The sequence below is a fragment of the Chenopodium quinoa genome, unplaced genomic scaffold (genome assembly GCF_001683475.1).
Source record: "Chenopodium quinoa cultivar QQ74 unplaced genomic scaffold, ASM168347v1, whole genome shotgun sequence".
Classification (NCBI taxonomy): domain Eukaryota; kingdom Viridiplantae; phylum Streptophyta; class Magnoliopsida; order Caryophyllales; family Amaranthaceae; genus Chenopodium; species Chenopodium quinoa.
The window spans coordinates 408,356-418,846 of NW_018745461.1; the positions used below are offsets into that span (position 1 = coordinate 408,356).

Sequence of the window (10,491 nt, forward strand, 5' to 3'; positions counted from 1 at the left end):
TGTACCTTGCCTCCTTAAGACCTCCTTCCCTCCGCCGCCGCCGCCAATTCCTTGCCTTGCCGCCTCGACATTGCCGTTGTTTGATTTTTTTTTTTTTTTGAGATGTTGAAAGAAGATGAGCGATGAGAGTGTGAGTGTTTTTTTTAGGTCAAGGGCAATATTGTCAAATCAAGTGAATTTTGTGGGCTTTATGTGGAGATTTGCGGGCGATGTTTAACAAATCCCATAAAGTATTGGATCAAATGGGTTTTCGGTTGAGATCAAGACAGGTTATAGGTCACTAGTTACACCCCATTGTTCGAGTACAGGCTGGGTTTAGATCTTTGTCCGTTAAGGTTGGGTTCTCGCATCGGGTCAGTTTTCTTACAGCTTCCACACTTTTTGAGGAAATTTTGAGGTTTCAAGGCCCGGTGGCACAAAGTGTTGAGACCCTAGGGGATATATCTCGGGGGTCAAATAATGCCGTTTGAAACCATATGTGATCATTATATGTTGTCATAAACGTACGTGGTAGGCTTGAGTTTATGAAATAAATGCAAGTTGTGAACAAGTAAAATGACCGTTAAAGGGCATATTGGATGGTTCCACTGACCCAATTGGACACCCGGAGGGTATTAGGGACCATGGTAAACATCTCGACAATTTTTATTTCCGGGCGAAAAAGGTCAAAAAATTACAAAATAGAAGGCTACAATCCAAGCTTTTTGAGGTTTAGGGGTCCGGTAGCGAAAAACCTTGAGACCCTAATAGATACATCTCGGGGTCATATAATGTCGTTTGAAACCGTATATGATCATTATATATTGTCATAAACTTCCATGGTAGGCTTGAGTTTACGAAATCGATGCAAGTTGCGAACGGGTAAAATGACCGTTTCAAGACATATTGGATGGTTCCACCGACCCAATTGGACTCCCGGAGGGTATTAGGGACCATGGTAAACATCTCGGCAATTTTTATTTTCGGGCGAAAAAAGGTCAAAAAATTACAAAATCAAAGGCTATAATCCACGCGTTTTGAGGAAATTTTGAGGTTTCAGGGCCCAGTGACGAGAGATGTTGAGACCCTAGGGGATATATCTCGGTGTCATATAATGCCGTTTGAAACCATATATGATCATTATATGTTGTCATAAACGTCCGTGGTAAGCTTGAGTTTACGAAATCACTACAAGTTGTGAACGGGTAAGACGACCGTGAAGGGCATATTGGACGGTTCCTCCAACCCAATTTGACTCCCGGATGGTATTAGGGACCATGGTAAACATCTCGGCAATTTTTATTTCCAGGCTAAAAAAGGTCAAAAAATTACAAAATTGAACGTTATAATCCACGCTTTTTTGATAAAATTTTGAGGTTTCGGTGCCCGGTGGCGAAAAGTCTTGAGACCTTAATTAAGGGTACATCTCGAGGTCATATAATGTCGTTTGAAACCATATATGATCATCATTTGTTGTCATAAACGTCCGTGGTAGGCTTGAGTTTACGAAATCACTTCAAGTTGTGAACGGTTAAGATGACCGTTTAAGGGCATATTAGACGGTTCCACTGATCCAATTGGACTCCTGGAGGGTATTAGAGACCATAATCAACCTCTCGACAATTTGTATTTTAGGATGAAAAATGGTAAAAAAAAATTACAAAATTGAAGGCTATAATAATCCACGCTTTTTGAGGAAATATTGTCCGGTGGTGAAAAGTGTTGAGAACCTAGGGTATATATCTTAGGGTCAAATAATGCCGTTTGAAACCACGTATGATCATTATATGTTGTCATAACGTATGTGGTATGCTTGAGTTTACGAAATCACTACAAGTTGTGAACAGGTAAAATGACCGTTTAAGGGCATATTAGATGGTTCCACCGACCCAATTTGACACCCGGAGTATATAAGGGACCATGGTAAACATCTCGGCAATTTTTATTTCCGGACTAAAAAAGGTAAAAAAAAATTAAAAAATTGAATGCTATTAATCCACGCTTTTTTAAGAAATTTTAAGGTTTTAGGGCCCAGTGGCGAACAAACTTGAGACCATAAGGGATACATCTCAGGGTCATATAATGCCGTTTGAAATCACACATGATCATTATATGTTGTCATAAACGTCCGTGGTAGGCTTGAGTATACGAAATCACTACAAGCACTAGTAGAAAAAGATAAAAACGCACCGACGAATGCGCATCGGTTATTGAAAACCGGTGCCAAAAATAAAGCCTAGACCACAAAAATAAAAACAGGTTTAATAGGGCACCGGTTTTTTTCCAAAATTCCCTAAAATTAGAACACGCACTCTCTCCTCACTCTTTCCTCTCTATCTCTAACTCTCTTGTTCTGTTTCCTCTCTCCTCTCAAACTCTCCATCTCCTCTCTTTTCTCGCTCCACCGCAGCCACCCCCAGCGCAACCCTCAACTCTCTCCATCCTAGCTTCCCACCGTAGTCACCACCAGCGCAACCCTCCTCTCTCTCCATCCTAGTTTCTTGCCACCACCACCGCAGTCGTCTCTAATGGAATAAGCCCTTAAAAAACTAGGAGAACGATGCCTAGATGTCTAATGGCGACACTGCTCCTCACAAGGTTTAACCCTCCTTTGTTTTGTTAATTTTGTATAATTTAGGTTAGGGTTTCGATTTCGTTGAGTTTTTGGGTTTTGATTTTGGATTTTATGATTCGGTTGTTGTTTTTTAGTTTGAATTATTATGTAATGTTTGATTTTGAGTTTGATTTTGTCCCTCTTATTATGATAATTATTGTAATTTGTATGTATGGGAAGTGAAAGAACTCTTGATTCGAATTTTCAGCTATGAATTTGATGAATCATCAATCGGAATGTACAAACCCTAATATTAGAAATGATGATGATGACGATTCAGGTAAATAATTTATTATGCATTATTCATGTTTCTCATAAGAATCATTTTTTCCTGTTTTGTGAATTTTTCCTGTAATTTAATTAATCTCCATTGATAAAACTAGTGGTTTATTGATAATTATAATTTGTAGAGCAATTTAGACGAATATTTTGGAAATTTGACCTCAAAATGAGTAAATTAGATAAATTTCTAGCAATGTGTAAAGTAATTTAGATGAATGTTCAAAAAACTGATTACTGTATATTAGATGAATTCTGGTGATTCCTGGAGTAATTTTAATGAATTTTCTTGTAATTTGACCCCAAAACACAGTTAATATTAAATTGTTGGTAATTTGTGGAGTAGTTTAGATGAATTATGTGATTATTTGATCACAATCTAATTGATATTATTATAGATGAAGTAAAAGTAAGATGTTGAGATCAAAGAGAAGCAGAACCGAGGGAACTTCGTTGTGTGATTTGTGGTAGGTGTATGGGTTGTACATTTGTGATGAGACAGATGATGATGTTTGCATCCTGGAAAGTGGTGTTGCTTGAGTGAAGTTGCAGGTGTTGAATGCTTCTTTTGTTATGAATATGTAGAGATTATACTGGTTCTTGTGCTTGAAAACTGCAGAGAAATAAAGCTCTTTAGGAACATGTGAATCGGATTATAGTATGCTGGTGTACTTGTTGAATATTTGAAATTATATTATATAGCCAATTATGGTCCCATACCCATTCATGTGCTTGCACAATAGAACATTTTATGCCATATAGTTTGATACTTCGAATTTTTCTTGGAAGGCATCACATGATGGAGACTCGTCTTTCAGTAAATAGACCCATAAACCTGATTATTTAAGGTTTATAGCCTTTTTTTGCCACTACTTTTAATCCACTTGTACATAGAAAAGTACCATGCCTCCCTATGCCTTTAATCTTAATGATGTCATTTTCTAGGTTGTAATTATATGTGATGAGTGTGATATCGTATGATATTATGAAATCATATTATATATTAGATTTCTATTTTGTATACTAGTATATGTACTTTCGAAAATTTTTATTATTTGATATCGTATGAGTTTCTTTCAAAAATAAATAAGATCTTGGGTATGGATGATTGATTATATGTGATTGATGGTCTATATATCATGTACGATGACTATGGTCTAATAATACTGAAATTGAAGTATTGTTACTTGGAATGAAATTGATTTGTGCAATACTTGTGTACAGTGTGATGATTTATGCAAATAAAATGTGCAGTGAAATTTAATTTAAGAAGGGAAATGAAACCCGGAAGGGTGAAGAACATGTTGCCCCACTAGTAGTTATGGTTGCTACTAGTTGGTTTAAATTATTGTATATTGCTGTGAGTCTTCCTCCTAATCACTGGGTATTAGTGAGGGGTGTGCACACTAGGGACATTCTGTTTTATTTTATGGCCAATTGGGATTACGCGCGACCCTCTGTAAAGTAGGTGGTGACAGGGACTAGTCCCGGCTTACTGGCGTTCTCTTTCCCTTTCTTAAATAAAGTAATAATATGTTATGTGACTATTTGAACTTGGTTGAGTGTTAAACTATTTATGAGACTATATTATGTATAAAATGTTTTGAACTAAAAATATTTATTTTACGGGATGGAGTTGGAATTACTCAGTTTATCTGATTTTTGGGAGTCTTCTCTCTTTTCTTGTTTCTGATTTATTTTGCAGGTTGGTAAAAAGGGTACTCGGTTACGTGTGAGGAGACGTTAGAATAATCACGTAGCTAAGACAATTTAGTTTATTGCCGAATTTAATTATTTCCTCTCAATTATTGGTTTCAATACTTGCAGTTTTGATGTAATGACTATTTTATTTTGCCACAACTTAGACCACTTAGTTTATTTAAATATTATGTTATTTTTGCTTTGCATTTATTTTCTACGGAAAATAAGTGTAGCAGTAACACTTCCAAAGTTCGATGGTTGGGTTGTTAAAAGTTAAAGGTTACTCTTATTGTTTTAAAGACTCGAATTTTGGGGGTGTTACAGTTATAGTGTAGAATTTCTCAATAAAATAAAACAAAAATTTTAATAGCAACCAAAAATCAAAGGAATGTATTTTGGTTATATCAAAAGTGAAAAATGTGAGAACAAAACTTAATCATCAATAACAATACACTAAAAGACACACCAGTAATCTTTGTTGTGTCTTTAGTATATTTTTTAAAATTTAAAAAATAAAAAATAAAACTTTTAAAAATTGATAGATTATATACGCAAAATATTTACTTCCAAAATTTAGGGAAAATAATCGTTGAATAATATATTTATAAACATAAATATCTATCCATATCTTTGTATAAATAAATTCCTATATTAATAATTACTTTTTAATGTATAATGATTATTTATAGTAAAAAAAATTATGAATATATATTTTTCAACTTGGTAAATGAAAAATTATTATATTTGAAATATAAATAAATTGCCATTAAGGTTTAAAATAAGCAATATAATATGTATTCAAAAAAGATAAAAAAAAATTAAGCAGCTTGATTTGAGATTTTTTTTTAAAAAATTAAATTGATACTCCGTGACAAAAATTGAAAAACCGTGCATGGCACGAGATCTAACCTAGTTGTGAATAAATTTGAAGTGTTGATATAATCTTCTACGGAGTAGATCTGATGTGAAATAAAAAAAACCATTAGCGACAATTTGGTAAAAAAATAACTCCGACAATAAATTGATAAAAAAAATAACTCCGACAACAATTTGGTAAAAAAAAATTAACCCCCTCTCTCCTCCATTGTAGTACTCCGAGTTCTCCATTGCGGCGGTGAGCTTTCTTTCCTCCATTGATGCAGTTTTTGTTTAATTATTGAATATTTATTCGACAATTTAGGGATTAGTTTAACACTGAAAATTGAGTCGAATTTGTTTGTTAATGTGTCGCATTTGTTGAATCGAATTGAGTCCTGTGAAGACTGGGTTTGGAGGCTCGTTGAGCTCTAAGCTCAAGGCTAAATCCGATTGAGCTCTAACCGACTAGCCAAGCTCAAGGCTTCCAAAGGTCTAAACTTGATCACGAGTGAGGAGCTCCAAACGTCAAAAATTTTATTTGTTTAGTTTCAAGAGTTTATGTTAATTAAAGTCTTATGTTGCAATTCTTGCACATGCAGATAATCTATTCTGGTGTGTTATTTAGATGAAATACTACAAGAGGGGGGGTGAATTGTAGTATGGAGATCGCTAGTTACTTTTTGAGGAATTAAAAGAAATTTAACGCAATAGAGAAATAGTGCAAGAGAGATTTTACGAGGAAAACTTCCTAGGCCAAATAGGAAGTGAAAAACCTCGACCCAAAGGGATTTTGACTCAAAACATTCCACTAAAATAGGCCAACGACTCTGTTACAACCTATGAGGAACTTGAGCCTCTACCGAGTTCCTCAACGAACTCATATCCCCAACAACTATTCCCTCTAATAGTTGCAGCTCGAAATCTTCCCTCAAAGATCTCTCTTCTCACTCAAGACTTCACTCAAAACCTTACTCTTTCTCTTTCTCTCAAGCTTCACTCAAAGCCTTCTCTACATACAAAGAACTCACTCAAGTTCTCACCCTAATACAAGAGTTCACTCAAACCCTTATTAGTTCCCCATTACAAGAGTTCACTCAAACCCTTAAACAACTCTCAAATACATATAAAAGATATAATGTATAAAACTAATATGTTGGACACTTTGAGATATGAAAGGAACTTGGAACCTGGAGGAACTGGCTTACCAACGTGGAGAGAAAATATATTTCTTTTCTACTGCTCTACCACTTTGGATAAACTCCATTATGGAATGACTCAATTAAGCCAGACAGTTTGGAATGAATGAAAACTTCTCTTTTTATAGTGCTTCAAAGACAAACCCATTCACCCCATGATCTTCAATCATAATAGTAGTGCTTCCTAAATTCTAGGCATTATCTCCATTAACTCCATGAACATAAGAAGTAATGGAAGACATGGATTGGAGTTAAAAACATGTTCTCCATGATCTCCTTATTTTTCTCCAGTAAAAAGCTATTTCAAATTAAACGTGAAAAGTAATTTTTATTTTTCCAAAAACTTAATAAATAAAAATAGAAAATACAAGAAAATAAAATACTAACCAAATCAGATTTTTATCAATTAAAAACTGATTCGGAATTTATTCATTAAAAATAAATATTTTATAAAAATATTTTATCCCAAAATAACTATCCTATTTAATTTGAAATATTAAACCAATTAGAGATTAGATAGGAAACAACCTAAAACATATCCCTAAAATATAGGAGAAAATAAAGAGAATAAAATATCATTTTGACTAAAAAGAAAATCAGATTTTATTTTTTAAAAACTTATCTTTTATAAAATAAAATCTATTTAAAATAAATTATACCAAGTCAAAACTAATTACGTAGAAAGTAGGCAAAGATAATGCAATGACTACTAACATGGAAAACTGACTTCTAGTGCTGTGTAAACGTGTGTTTCTCTTATACACGAATTTTAGACTCACCCGTAAGGAACTGGCTGGTCAGCAACACCCAGTTCCTTCCAGACTGTCAGTTCCTTCGAGACTGAAGTTCCAATTTAGTTCCATAGGCATGTTCCAAACAATTTCTCGTGTCCAACATACTTACATGATTCCTAGAAAAATATACTCCTATTTTTCTGTCTTGAAGCTTCTACTCCAAAGCTTATGTTCCTTTAAAGGAACTTCTCTTCTCTTGTTCTCACATACGAATTGCTGCTTATTCCTTGCAAAGAACTACTTCTCATTCTTCTTAGGAACTGCATACAAAGTCTAACGATACGTTTGTACGTTTAGACTTCTTCTCTTTGTGTTCTCCCTTGGAAACTCTTCTTCTCTTTGTGTTCCCCCTGAGGAACTTAAGTACGATCCATACATTGTATGTTGGAACCATCTTCAATAATGATCTAACCTGTACTCAATCATCTTCTTGCTTCATGACTTGTTCATGCACATCTCAATACACATGTTAGTTAGATACGCATCATTTTTTCACAATCATCAAAACCTTACAACATGGTGATTGTTGCTTTCCATTTCGAATTTTTCAAGTGAAGAAGAATAAGGAGTTTGAAAGAGAAGAAGAGAGTAGAAGACAGAGAAATACAAGTATGAGAGAATTGAAGGGAAATACAAGTATGAATTTATGAAAGGGAAATTATTAGGAAAGATATGATATATTATTTGATTACAAGATATATTTTCTTATAGTTTATCTTAGGAAAAGATAATTAGTTTCCTAAGATAAGTTTTGGTTTCCTTGTTGCTCAAGGAGAGATCTTGTATAAATATGGAGGTTGGTGGAATATTATGATCAAGAAATACAATTCTAAATTCTTCTAATTCTCTTAATATTATCAGAAATGCAAGTATGAAAGGGGTTATTTATAGACGATTAATTCAAGAATTGAGATATAGTTGATGACTTTAAACTTAACTAACAATCAAGAATCACTTACTTCTGTTTGGATTAGTGAGCTGGATAAGACATGGATTGATTACTTGGCTTAACTACCTAGACATTCTGTTATTTTTCTATCTAACATAGAATTCTGTTATTGGTTTGTTATAACTAACTTGGCATTCTGTTATTATTACAGTAGTTTGTTATGAAAGAAAGTCAATCAGATAACAAATTTGAGTTTTGATGTTTTCCTGTTGTGTGATTTGTAGGGTACGTTATCTCAACTTATGAAAGATGATCCGATCCTGTTGATGCCGGAGGATGTTATAGCAAAAAGAGGAAGCTTAAAATGTTGTGAGGATTTTATGACTGTGTTTCTTCTTATTTTGTTGGGACATATTTTATACTCCACTATTGATGGGCCACCTAGAGGCGACGAAGCTAGGAATCATCAATTAATGGGGGCCGAAGCACTAAATGGTCTATACTTCGAATATGAAAAATGATCAGTTAGTTGTAGCCAAATTATTCTGTTATGGGTATTACATTGGTAAGCTCAGAATATATTAAGAAATGCCAAGCTCAAAATATTTTAGGGAAATTTTTGGATCACTTTTTAGCATGGCTCAAGGACTATTGTTTTTTTAATTTGTATTTAGACACGTAAAGACATGTAAATGTGTATATGCAAAGCTATAAGCAGATGGCATTATTACAAATGTTTTTTATTTTTATTGGAACTAATTCAGCTTTCAGAAGCTGTTAAGTGCTTACAGAAATGGGTGGATTTAACAATCCCCTCTTTTGTCAAATGAAAAACATTGAGGACACATACATTATCAAAATGTTTAACGGCTTGAAACTAAAATCTTACATAACTAGAAAAATTGAAATTATGATACTGCCTAATCTTGACAAACGGCCACCTAGCTCAACCTTATCAATCATCAACAGCAGCTTCATCAGTATCAGCAGCTTCATCAGTATCAGCAGCATCATCTTCATTGGTATCAGCAGCATCATCTTCATTGGTATCAGCAGCAGTCTCATCGTCGATGCCATGTTCCTCAACACCAGCAATACCATTGTGTTGTTGCTCTTCACCGAAGACACCATCATGCTCGTTGTCGAACCCTCTGAAATTGACCTCAACCTTGTTAGGGAGGTACCATTTTACCCATGCGGGCGGTGGAAAAAAGAGGCCTCTATACTTCCTGTTGTCCTTGGATGTCAGAGGGCACTCAGTCTGATACCCCTTTAGAAGCAAGGCCTGCCTGTGAATGTTGAACAGGTGATAGTAACTATCATAGCTCGGCAAAGCAATGTAGCCGAGACGCTCTAGTCCCCTAGGAAGAGTGAACTCTAAGCCAACAGGTCCTGAAAAATACTGTTGCAATTTTCCAAATGTTTCATTTTTAAGAAACCACCAACAGATTGTTCCAGGTTCCCAATTAGGCAGATAATCTTTCAGAGGAGAAATAGCAAAAGAAGTATCACAAGGATTCCCGAACCCCAGAAAAAATGCTTGATCACCCAACTCCTTGACACGCACCCACCTCCAACCTCCATGTTTCCTCTGTTGTAACAAGTATACGAAGACATACAATAGGCCATCATAACCCATCTCTAAGTCATGCTTACCATTGATGACTAGATACAACTGATTATTCGTCGACACCATTTTCAGATTCCGGAATCTGTAATTAACCCCATCAATTTCAAGTTCATTATAGCAGTCATTCCTTGATACCACATTGGGTGGCTTGATGAATTGAATCACCATTGCATTTTCTGGATCAATAACGCCAACTCTCAACTCATGATTCTTCTTCTTAAGTTTCCCACGACTTTTTTTGAGCAAGACAACGTAAAACTTTGCATTATGAAAAGCAATATCAACGATTCTTGAGAATCAATCTCAATATGAATCCGTTCTGTGTTACCGAGCTTCCACATCATTAGACCTGATTTCTTTTCTACCAAGACAGCAAACTTATAGTTTGTGTTCATAGCCCAACCGCCAACCACTTGAGTTGATATTTGATTGGTAAAGGGATTTTGGTCCAGCAATTTAACCAAGAGCATAGGCCTCGCAAGTTCAAGAACCCGGCATTCCAAAAGATTCAACCCCAACTCTCCCTTGATGGATGGAGTAGCATCAAAGTA

General features: G+C 34.9%; 1 long non-coding RNA gene across 1 annotated transcript; it reads left to right on the forward strand.

The window, feature by feature from the left end:
- The first annotated feature begins 2,091 nt into the window (after positions 1 to 2,091).
- LOC110714905 lies at positions 2,092 to 4,996 on the forward strand. The gene is made up of 3 exons (XR_002510169.1): positions 2,092 to 2,577; positions 2,802 to 2,873; positions 4,578 to 4,996. It is a non-coding gene; the product is annotated as an uncharacterized LOC110714905 (long non-coding RNA).
- Positions 4,997 to 10,491: the final 5,495 nt, after the last annotated feature.